Raw genomic sequence first — 12,102 nt, 5'->3', positions numbered from 1 at the left:
ACCAAAAATGGATATAGGCACATTCAAGCTTTCTGTTTCCTAGGTGAAACCTAAACAGAAGAATAAAAAATAATGAAAAATAAATAAGGGAGAGGCAAAGGTAGGAGGCAGGGAATCAGAGAGACTGAGAGATTTAGACTAAAGACACAGTACACGGTATGAGTGCCTAGCAATTCTGGGTAGTGAGAAAATGCTGTTACATTTTTGTCTTTGCTTTCCTACTTTTTAAAATTTGTTTTCCAAAAAAAGGGGAGGAAGGAAAAATAAAGCTATAAAAAAGGATGGACCAGATAAATTCTAATAAATATAAAGCTGGTGTAGCATTGCTAATATCAGACAAAATACACTGCAAGGTAGGTACCACTAAGAGAGGCAATGTTTCACGTCAATAACAAGGACTTTGCATCCACAAAGTGTAACAGACACAAATGTTTATGCTCCTCACAGCAAAGTTTTTATAATCATATTGGGGAAAAAAATCAAGTTCACAATTACAGTTAGAGATCAAGAGGTGTCTCTCAGAAAACCATAGTTTAAGGAGGCAGAAATGTAAAAAAAGATAAGGTGGAGCCACCTTAAAACTGAGCGGGAGCTGCCATCTCAGAGGATGCCTCAAACCTTTGGAATGTTAACACAGGGCAAATAATCTTTGGGCTGGGACCCTATGCTACATCGTGTCCCAGAGAACTGTTTGCAAAGGTAAACAATTCTGATGGGTGCCTGACTGAAAATAAAAACTTTGTTTAGAATGAACATCACGTCAGCTTCTAGAAATGCCTTCCTTCTATTGATGTGGCTGTTCCCCTTGTTTCTCATAAATCCCTCTTGCCTTTGTCTCCTGATAGTAACACTCTTTGAGTTTCTGCCTGAGTCAGTACTTCCCAAATAATTACTTTTTTAAAAAAAAATCACGAACAAATGCTTGTTACCTCTCACTCTCACCTTTTACTTTTAGGTTAATGTACCATAAGGACATAGAGACTCTAATCTGCCACAAATTTGATCAAATGCACACATAAGGTTCTACTAACACACACTGGTTTTTGGTTTGGACACAGCACATGGACAAGTATCGACTATCCACCAAGCCACAGGGCTGGCGCTAGGGGAAGGACTATTTTAATTGCTCTCATATAAATCTAAATTCATTGCCACAAGGAAGTCACAGACAAAAAGACATCCCCCTGAAGTGCTTGCACTTGAAAACTGTAAAATCTATTTCTAAAATATTTTTTAGGTTAAAGAGACAGAATAAAACTTTTGCTCAGAAAAAACAAGAGTTTTAAGTGCATTTATTATAAAAAACAATAAAAGGTTAAAATAAATGATCTGTATTTTTAACTTAAAAGCGAGGAAAAAACCCTCAAGACTAAAAAAAGAAAATTTGTGTTATAAAAGGAATTCATGAAGCAGAGAACTAAAATCTAATATAATTTACAAAATGTTTTTTTTAAAAGGCTAATGAAATAAAGGGGAAAAAAAGCACAAAGGAACCATACCAGGAGTTTTAAAAAGTGAGTTTTTTTAACTATAGAGATTTAAAAAGAAAGGAAAAGACTAGCTTAGACAAACAGGCATTCTATTAAAATGAAAAATGACTAAATGTCCAAGAATCACTGGAAGCCTGACTAATCCAATTACGATGAAAGAAGCCGAAGTACAAACAGCTGCCAAAGATCTGCCCCTGAGGCGGCACCAACTCCAGGTGACTTAGTGGGCAACTTCTGCTGAACACTGAAGAAAAAGAGGACAGTGTGTGTGTACATATGCGCTACGAACACATGCAATGCACCCTCTCTTACATCTTTTGTTTTTGTTTTGTAAATGCTTTATTCACTTTAGTATCCTTAGTAGATGATAAAATTGAGCTGACAGTTCAGCTTGGTCACCGGACAAATGAGACACTTCCGAGACCTCACAAAACAGTGTGGTGTGGGGACTAAACCCGGTTGTGTCCTTTCCTCACTGACCAGTCACCGCAAGCAGCAGAGGACATTCCAAGAGCTTTCCGGGCTGCAAGCGGGAAGATGAGGTTCCAGGGCGTCTGCAGTCGCGTGGCTCCCTGGCAGCTGCACGCCGGAGGCCTGCACAGAAATTCCCGACCCGGGACAGCAGCACGCAGCGTGGTGCTCCAGGGCCGCATGGCCCGGGAGGCCAGTCTCCAGTTCACGTTTTCTTTACTCAGGAGGAAAATATACACACTTAAGAAACTGTTACCCACCCTCTTAAATTTTTAAGTATATCATACAGTACTGTTAACTATAAGCACAATGTTGTACAGGCTAGACCTTTTTTGTCTTGCTAGACTGACACCTGATACCCACTGGACGGCTCCCCACGTCCTGCCCTAGTCAGCCCCGGGCACCCACCGCACTGCTCTCCGCTTGGATGCGTGCGAATGCCTCCGATCCCTCATTCAGCTTTTGTCCTCCGTGGACGGCGTGTTTCTCTGAGTGCAGTGTCCTCAGGTTCCCTTCTCACCGTGGCCTGTCGGGACTTCCTTTTTTATGGTTGAGTAACATTCTATTGTACATCCACACTGCGCAGTTTCTTTATCCATTCCCCTGTGCATGGGAGATTGATTCCACATCTTCGCTGGGGTGAAAAACGCTTCAGTAAACATGGGGATGTGGATATCTGAGATTCTGATTCTTTTGGATGAACACCCAGAAGTGGGATTGCTAGGTCATGTGGCAGCTGTTTTTGTTTTTTTGTAGAATATGCTCATTGTGCTGCATCATTTTATTGGGCTGGCCAAAAAGGTCATTTAGGTTTTTCTGAACAATGGCTCTAGTAGTGCTTAGTTTTAACTCCATTGGACACAATTTTGTCAGATTGTATTGTGACAGCTGTCTTATCAGTGTGCATTTATCAGAACTGGTGAATTTTTGCACAGCCATTTTAATATTGAGGATGGAAGAAAATATGCAACATTTTCAGGGTATTATGTGTTATTATTTCAAGAAAAGGTAAAAATACAACTGAAATGCAAAAGAAAAAGATTTGTGCAATGTGTGGAGAAGGTGTAAAAACTCAAGACAAAGGACCCAGCTCAAGGTGTCCTCTGGGAAGCAGCCCATGCCATTTCCTTCTCTCTTTGTCTCTCACATCTTCCTCCACAGGCAGGCATCTCCTAAACTCTAAGGGACCCCACAAGACTTGCAACCAGGGGGGCAGTGGGCAGTGGCAGCTTGTCCCAGGCTGATCCCCTGAACCTGTCCCCAAGACCCCCCTTCTCTGGCTGCCCAGTGAGCTGAGGCAGCCCAGCCTGGGCTCTCCTGTTGCTTCCTCCATGCTAAGCCCTTCGCTGTTCCACTGTCTGTAGCTTTAATAAATGTGCCCTCATAGCCACCTGCACTCACGTTGTGAAATCTCTCCTACACCAGGAGCCTGCACACTCCAGCTGGCCCTGGGCAGCCCCGCTCAGGGCCAGGTCCCCTGCCCAGTAACAGTTTTCCTCATCAGACTGGCAAACATTTCAATGTGAGAAAGTTCTGGCAGTGGCATGAGGGAACTAGGAACTCTGGTGGGAGAACATTTGTACAGCTGCTTCAGAAAGCAAATAAACCAGGTGGCCAACCCAACCCCCATCTCCCTCACTCCCTTTCAGAGTTGGTCCAGGGGTAGTTCTGGGTCTCAGTTCTGGACAATGGGTGTAAGAAGCAATCACTGGGTGGGCTTTCAGGAAGGCTCTTTAGGAGCAACAGAAGCAGCTGGCATTCCCTTTGACCTTGCTTATTTTGTCTTCTTGCCTGGAATGATGCCTAGAAGTGCAGCCTCCTTCTCAGAACCATGCGCTGAGAATTACTAAAGTAAAAGAGTGTGGAAAGATGGGGCCTGTTCCCTGATATCACTGTCCCAGATTTGCTGACTTGTGAACCTCTTGTTACATGAGAACAGCAACAACAAAAACACCTGTTTCTTTAAGCTATGCAGAGGTCATTTTTTAAATGAGTAGCTAAATGTATGCTTGATACAGTGAAACCTACAAAAATTCCAACTCCACTTCTGGGTATCTACCATTAAGACTCATTGGGGCTGGGTAGAAGAGTTTTCATGGCTGTGCTGTTTGATAAAGTGGCGAGCTAGAAAAAGTGAGTAAACACCACTAAGGAAGCTGAATCAGTGGTAGTGTATTTCCACTACGGAACACTGTGCAGCTGGTTAACTGAGTTGGGTATATATTTATCTTATTTGATGATCATAAAGAAAACACATTCTGTGCCATTGTATCAAAATGTATCACCCCTCCAGGGGTCCTATGTTTTACAAAGGCATGATGTAGGCTGGGAACCACTGAGGTCACAGGCTGAGGCTTCTCCCTTGGAGCCAGGCTGCAGCTCCACATGTGTGCCCAGGCTGGGGAGCAGAGAGAGCAGAAAGGCAGTGGAGTGAGATTTCCCAACTCATAGACTTCTCCCTTGGAGGTATGTGAGTCATCTGGTGAGTCTGGGAGTTTGACAGGAGGTGGGAGAAGGAGGGATACCATCACCAGAGGCAGGCAGAGAACTTGAGTTAGGAAAGTTCTGAGGTGCACAGGGAACCAGAGTGCTTCCCACGCCCGGGGGGCTGCAGGCTTCTAGCTTAGCCCGGGGTGGGGGCAGCCCAGCAGTTCCACCTGCTCTGAACACCTCTACTCCTCAGGGCTGGCCCCACCAGGGCACGTCTTACTGTTTTGCAAGGCTCAGGCAGGATGACCAGAACAATAAGCACAATATCAAAACAGTGCATTGTTTGAAGCTATTGTTGACTCTGTTACTAATACAATGATGGGCAATTATAAGGAGAATTTCCTGTACTCAGGCTTTCTAGGTTCTGAGAAAAAGAAAAGTAAAACATCTATGATGTATTTTACAAATACTTTTGAGCATGTTTCTATATTTACTGAAATAGCAAGTTCTATCTGAATTCATTGAAATGGTTTTCTTTTTGCTTGAATACTACAGTATTCTGTGAGAGAGCTTATTTTTACTGCATTCACACGGTTGATATTGGAATCCTTTCAAGTGTACCATTGTGCTGCATAATTTGTACCAATATTTACTGGAATATTTATTTTTCCACATGCACAATGGCTACTGGCAGAGGAGTTTATTCAAATGTATTATGATCGTTTCCTACATGGCTTTAACAATTTTGACTGATATTTGCTTTATTTTGCATATGCTGTAGAGGAGGTCCTTCAAATATACTTTATATCGTGACTTGCTTTTAGTTACCAGCATTCACCTAGTGAACTAGGTGCCAGTGTTTGCTTTACACTACCACATGATTACCTTCCTTCCCAGCAGCCCATGTGTTTTGCTGCATAAAAGGATCACTGACAAACTCCTATACATAAAATTTTCTTTAGCTAGGTAATTTTATACTAATATTTCAGTGTTGGTAGAATATTGCTGGCATACTCAGAACTTAGGATTTCCTACTGTATTCTACTATACATGTGCAAAATGGCATTTCCCTCTCAAAACCACTTCATAATAACTTCTGACACATATTATGAAAAATGCTTAATTCTTTTTGTAATTGTAATAGTATACATACATGGTGACCATACAACTTATGGAAATGGGATGCACTTAAGAGTGACATGGGACACTATTAAAAATTAGGATGGGACTACAAGCATAAAATTGGAATAGTCCTGGGCCAACTGGGACACATAGTCACCACATTTATATACCTGCATACCTATGTCAGCAAGTAAGGAATACTAATATACTAACATCTACCTATATACTAGTATCAGTGGACCATCATGGTATACAATTCAGTGAGAAACACAAGTAGCAGAAGGAAAAGGCGGGTAGGAGACAATAGTATGGGACAAATGAGCACTCCAGTCCTATTTTCTATACAAATATGTACACAAAATTTGGGGTATGTTGGTAAAAGGGTTCTTTGGCCTTATCTGCAGTGTTGTAACTTGTTACAACAAAAATGTATTAGTGCATTACTTATAGAGTTACTTTTACAGTAAAGAAAAGTATTTTGAGTGGATAGAATTAAGAACTGGACCGATATTTGAGTTGGCTTTTCAGTCCAGTGTGGTTTAAAGCCAGTGCATACCACCATGAATGTTTAAATACATCAAAATTTAAAGTGGAGTGGCGAAGATTACCATTTTGTCCTCTATCATGGAGTAATCTACTCTGCAACTTCAAAAAAAAAACTCTCCCATTTTCAGTTTAGAGCTCAAATCAAAGTATTTAAAACCACAGTAAACAAACAAGCACCTGTTACAGAGCAATGAATCAATGAAACGTTTTCATCATTACCACCACTCTGTAAACAACCAGTTCTCATTCAAACTCCGGTCCTACACTGCCACTTACCTGCCGACATTCCACTTGAATGCTTTCCACTCAACCAGCATTTCTTCCTGTGCACACCAGCTTCCCCTCCAAGTCCTTCAGCCTCTCCCAGCAGCACCACCATTAATTAAGAATCTATTGGATTGGCCGAAGAGCTTTAGTTTTTTTTTTTTTTTTTGGGACAATGGCTCTAGTAGTGCTTAGTTGACTTAAACTTCATTTAAAACAATTCTGCTAGATTGTATGATGCTGGCCATTATATCAGCGTGCATGTAAAGAAAAACTTATCAAAACTGGTGAATTTTTGTGCGGCCATTTTAATTTGAAGATGGAAGAAGATATGCAACATTTTTGGTGTATTATACTTTATTATTTCAAGAAAGGTAAAAACTCAACTGAAACACAGAAAGAAAAACAATCATTTATGCAGTGTATGGAGAAGGTGCTGTGACTGATTGAATGTGTCAAAAGTGGTTTGCAAAGTTTCTTGGTACTATTGACATTTCGGCCAAATAATTCTTTGCTGTGGGGCTGACTTATGCATTGGAAGATGTTTAGCAGCACCCCTGGTCTCTACCCACTAGAAGCTAACAGTGGGAGATAGCCAACACTCAAAATATCCAAGTCAATAAAGCCATTGGTGAAAACACAAAGTGTGTCTTTTATTTTATGGAAAAAATGTAAGGGACTTTTTGGCCAACTGAACATGTGCATTAGTTCTTTGCAGGTTTCAAAATGGCCTCCCCGCCATCCATCCACACAAGGTCCCTGTGAGAGGAGCAGGGGGTGCATTATCTCCACTCTACAGATGAGGGGCAGATTTGCCCAAAGTCAGCTGCAAATAAGAGATGGAGCCTGCGGAAGGTACCACAAGCAAGAGCATGCATCAGTTGAACTTTGAGGAGCCATGATCACCCACTACCAAAGAAATCTTTTCCATGTGGGCCAAAGGTCTAAGGTGTCTACAGTGCTTAGAGAAGCTTCTTGAAGTGCTTTGGAAAAGGCTACCTTTGTGTGGGAGAGTTCAAACACCTAAGGGTATCTCTACAAGTTGGACTTTGCATATTTATTACTTTGGCAGATTTTTTATTAGGCCCTTGCTGCATGCCCAGAGTGATGCAAGAGGCTGCAGGGGAGGCAGGTATCAATAAGCTGAATAATATGCGAACTCTGCTCTCAAAAAACTACTTTAGAATGCCAACTGGGGGAGAGCAGCTTAGGAAATGTGTAGTGTGACCAATGTCAGTGTACAATCATGTACAAAAGCAAATCCATTGTTCTTGGAAGATTTCCTAAGGGTTATCAGGGCTAACATGCATACTTCTTACTTTAAATAAGTTGAATTTCAGTAGATTAACAGACACATATTCATATGGTAAAATAATGTTTTGCTTTTTGATGTAACTTATGATTTTATGCAACAAAAGGTCCTATGTACAGTTACTTGTATGTTTTTTTGCAGCAAATAAAATAAAGTAGTTTATTTTAATTGCAAATGCAGTTCAGGTTATGTTTGGCCTTGAATAGTGTCACGCCAAAAAGATAAAGCCACCTCAGACATGGTAGTCAACAGTTTGGTGTCTGGACTCAGTGGACCTGGCTCAAATCCAAGCTTTGTCACTTCCTAGCCAAGTGATCTGGGTGATCTTGAGCAAGATGTTCCGCCTGCCCAAACCTCCATTTCCTCGCATGTAGACCGGAAAGACCCATAGCCACTTCTTAAAGTTATTGAGAGAACTGAATGAGCTTAATAGCCTTACATATAGTATGCAAACACTCAACAAGTAGTAGCAAGTAACTCTTAAGAATGATCGTCCTTCACTGATTTAGTCAACAAGGCTGACAAATTAATATCAGTCGTTATCCCAAAGTAGAACCAATCCAGAGCAAAATCTCAGTGACAATTACTTGACCCCAGTTTAGCGGGGTTGTCGTGATTGCCTCAGTAACATAGCAAATCATTCCTCTTTAAAGCTGGAGAGCATTTCAGCCCCATATTTGACAATAGCTCTCAGGGATGGTGAGGAGCACAAGATGACTCATCCTCAAAACAAAATCTAAAAATACAGGGGCGGCAGTCTTGCTTCCTCCCTTAGCAACATTTTGTGGTGGCAAAACCTGCACACGAAGGGGAGCACGGGGCTCTGTGGGGGCGGCAGCAGTTTTGGCCTCTGTGACTGGGTGATGCCCATGTGGCCTTTGTCTGGAGAGGATTCTAGATGGCCAACCAGCAATCTCTTCCCCAAAAGGTTCAGCTGAGTGAAACAGACTTCAAAGGGAGGACACGAGATGAGTTAATTTTTTAAAAATTTTTAAAAGATTTTTTATATTCTTTTTTTTAAGATTTTTATTTATTTATTTTTAGAGAGGGAAGGGAGGGAGAAAGAGAGAGAGATAAACATTAATGTGCAGTTGCTGGGGGCCGTGGCCTGCAATCCAGGCATGTGCCCTGACTGGGAGTCGAACCTGCGATGCTTTGGTTTGCAGCCTGCACTCAATCCACTGAGCTACGCCAGCCAGGGCGAGATGAGTTAATTTTAAGATGGAAAATGTATGAAGCATATGGGCAAGCTTTGGAGGGCAAGTATACAGATCTGAACTCCAATGTTGGAACTAGCTTAAGGGAGTCGGAGTAAAAATAGCCTCTTCAACAAATGGTGTTGGGAGAACTGGACAGCCACGTGCAAAAAAATGAAACTTGAGCACCAACTTATACCATATACAAAAATAAATTCAAGGTGGATAAAAGACTTAAATATAAAACGTGACACCATTAAAGTCCTAGAGGAGAATGTAGGTAGGAAAATTTCAGATATTTCATGCAGAAACTTTTTTACTGACTTGTCCCCTAGAGCAAGGGACATAAAGGAAAGAATAAACAAATGGGACCTCATCAAAATAAAAAGCTTCTGCACAGCCAAAGAAAACAGCATCAAAATGAAGAGAGAACCAACTGTATAGGAAAACATATTTGCTAATGATACCTCAGACAAGGGTTTAATCTCCAAAATATATAAAGAACTTACACGACTACACTCTAAGAAGACAAGGAATCCAATTAAAAAATGGGCAAAGGACTTGAACAGACACTTCTCCAAGGAGGACATAAAGAAAATCCAAAGACACATGAAACGATGTTCAATATCGCTAGCTATCAGAGAGATGCAAATTAAAACCACAATGAGATACCACTTCACACCAGTCAGAATGACCATCATAAACAAAGCAACAAACAACAAGTGTTGGAGAGGTTGTGGAGAAAAGGGGTCCCTAGTGCACTGTTGGTGGGATTGCACACTGGTACAACCACTATGGAAAGCAGTATGGAATTTCCTCAGAAAACTAAAAATGGATCTGCCTTTTGACCTAGCAATTCCACTGCTGGGACTCTATCCTAAGAATACTAAAACACCAATCCAAAAGAACCTATGCATCCCAATGTTCATAGCAGCACAATTTACAATAGCTAGATGCTGGAAGCAACCAAGATGCCCATCAGTAAATGAATGGATCAAAAAACTATGGTACATTTGCACAATGGAATTCTATGCAGCAGAAAGAAAGGAGGAGCTCCTACCCTATGCAACAGCATGGATGGAACTGGAGATCATTATGCTAAGCGAAATAAGCCAGGCAGTGAGAGACAAATACCATATGATCTCACCTTTAACAGGAACCTAAACAACAAAACAAAGAAACAAGCAAAATATAACCAGACACTGAAATAGAGGACAGGCTGACAGTGACCACAGGGGAGAGAAGAGGGAATTTCAGGGGACAATGGGAAGGGTTCACGGGAACAAATTTAAAGGACACATGGACAAAAACTAGGGGGAGGGTGGTAATGGGAGGGAAGTGGGGAGGGTTGGGAGCGGGGCTGGATTGAGAGTAAAAGGGAGAAAACTATACTTGAACAATGATTAAAATAAAAAAAAGGGAGTTGGAAATAAAAATGAAAGCAACAACAGCAAGAGTCTGCCTGCAGGGAAAACACCCCTGTAATGACACTAGCAACTGAGGAGCAAGCAATGCCAGAGTGCACTCCTCAAACTCAGTACCTCCAAAGGTCCAGTCGCCCAGTGCTGCTCCACTGAGATCAACAGTGGTAGACCCAGCGGTCAACCTGTTTTCCTAAAAATGAATGGTGAGCTGGAACATACCAAGGACAAACGGGACCAAGCCCAAAATGAACTGAGCGCCTGGAGTTTTACACCTGACAGGTAGACAAATCATACTCCCCCGTCAAGACTTCTCTGACAGTCCCACTACGAGAAGCTGTGGTGGGACAGCCAAGTACTCATTTCCACACCAACACACAGAGTTTGAGAGAAAAATAAAGCCACATTCTCCTACTATCCAGCTTGTAATGGTTAATGTAAAACTTACCAGATGAAATTTGTGTTTCAGCTTTTTTCTCTTCCCCTTCCCCTTGCTTCAGAGGACTGATGGCGTCAGACTATTCAGAAGTGGCTGCCTCTGAAAAATTCCCCTTCTAGAACATGGAGGCACTTGAGAAATGTTTGTGTCTTTAAACAATGTGGAGAAATAAGAACCTAGAGGTTCAAAACCATGGCTTGCACATGTAAAGTTCCAGCAAAATGTGAAAATGGAATATGCAACACTTCACTCTGAGCATAGTGACTTACAGACACTCTGCACCAGTTTTGCCAACGAGGCTGTGGATTTTGTGATTAAACTTCTGGATCAGAACTCAAAAGAGGTAAATATTGCCTTTGAAGAGTTTATTTGCTAACAAAACTTAATAGTTAAGAGAGAATCAAATAATAGATATCAGTACAAGTAGTTTATATATTTAGCCATTAAGTTTGGGGCTCTGTATTACTTGAATGAACCTTAAACAAATGTGGCTTTAATCGATGTTTGAATGGTTGGTTGTTAATCCTGTAGGCGATCTCACTGAGGATTGTACAAACACGAAGGTGTGATATAAAATTTTAGGTTTAAACTGTTTGAAGCATTGTAAACAAAACTACATTGTATGAGGACATTGGTTATGATGAGACTCACTGCATTATTTTTTTTTAGTTGTAAAATTGATTAAATCCCCACTCAACGAGCACATGATGAAAGAGCATAGTTGTTGGTGTTAATGGCGGAATGTGTCCCTTCTTTCTTTTTGGGCCTTTTGTAATGCACTCTTGATATTAATGTGCCTTGAAAAAAATTAAAAATATATATTGGTATGGAAGTATTTCACTTTTAGATCTGTAATAGATGCCCCTGGAGGACTGGGGAAAAAGATATCTAGAATATTTGCCAGGATTAAAAATCCTACATATTAGTAATGCAGACTATTTATTTTTTTAATCCTGCCTGGGGATATGTTTTCATTGCTTTTAGAGAGAGAGGAAGGCAGAGAGGGTTTAGAGAGAAAAGACATCAATAGGAGAGAGAAACATCTATTGGTTGCCTTTCGTACATGCCCTAAATGGGGGCAATCCCACAACCTAGGCATGTTCCCTGATCGGACTTGAACCTGTGACTTTCAGTCTGCAGGATGATGCCTAACCAACTGAGCCACACTGTTCAGGGTGTATTGTAATGCGGAATTTTTAACCAGCTCTTTAAACATTGCAAATTACTGCAGATTAACCCTTTGTTGGTGGGAAGACATTTGCCCAGACCCCTTTGCTATGGACCATTTCTTTGTGGAGAGCTAGATTTTGCCTCAGTCATAATTGCTTCAGTTCAAAGACAAAAGTATCTTTCCTGGTACATGAGACCTAGCATACAGAAGGGTAACATCATATAAAATTGTCCAGCTTAG

General features: G+C 41.2%; 1 pseudogene; it reads left to right on the top strand.

The window, feature by feature from the left end:
- Window positions 1-8,533: 8,533 nt before the first annotated feature.
- LOC123805720 lies at window positions 8,534-10,810 on the top strand (annotated as a pseudogene).
- The last annotated feature ends 1,292 nt before the right edge of the window (window positions 10,811-12,102 follow it).

The sequence above is a fragment of the Phyllostomus hastatus genome, unplaced genomic scaffold (genome assembly GCF_019186645.2).
Source record: "Phyllostomus hastatus isolate PE091 unplaced genomic scaffold, TTU_PhHast_1.1 phas_scaffold_345, whole genome shotgun sequence".
In the NCBI taxonomy this organism is placed as follows: domain Eukaryota; kingdom Metazoa; phylum Chordata; class Mammalia; order Chiroptera; family Phyllostomidae; genus Phyllostomus; species Phyllostomus hastatus.
Note: the sequence above shows the minus strand (reverse complement) of the source record. Positions and strands in the feature narration are given on the sequence as shown.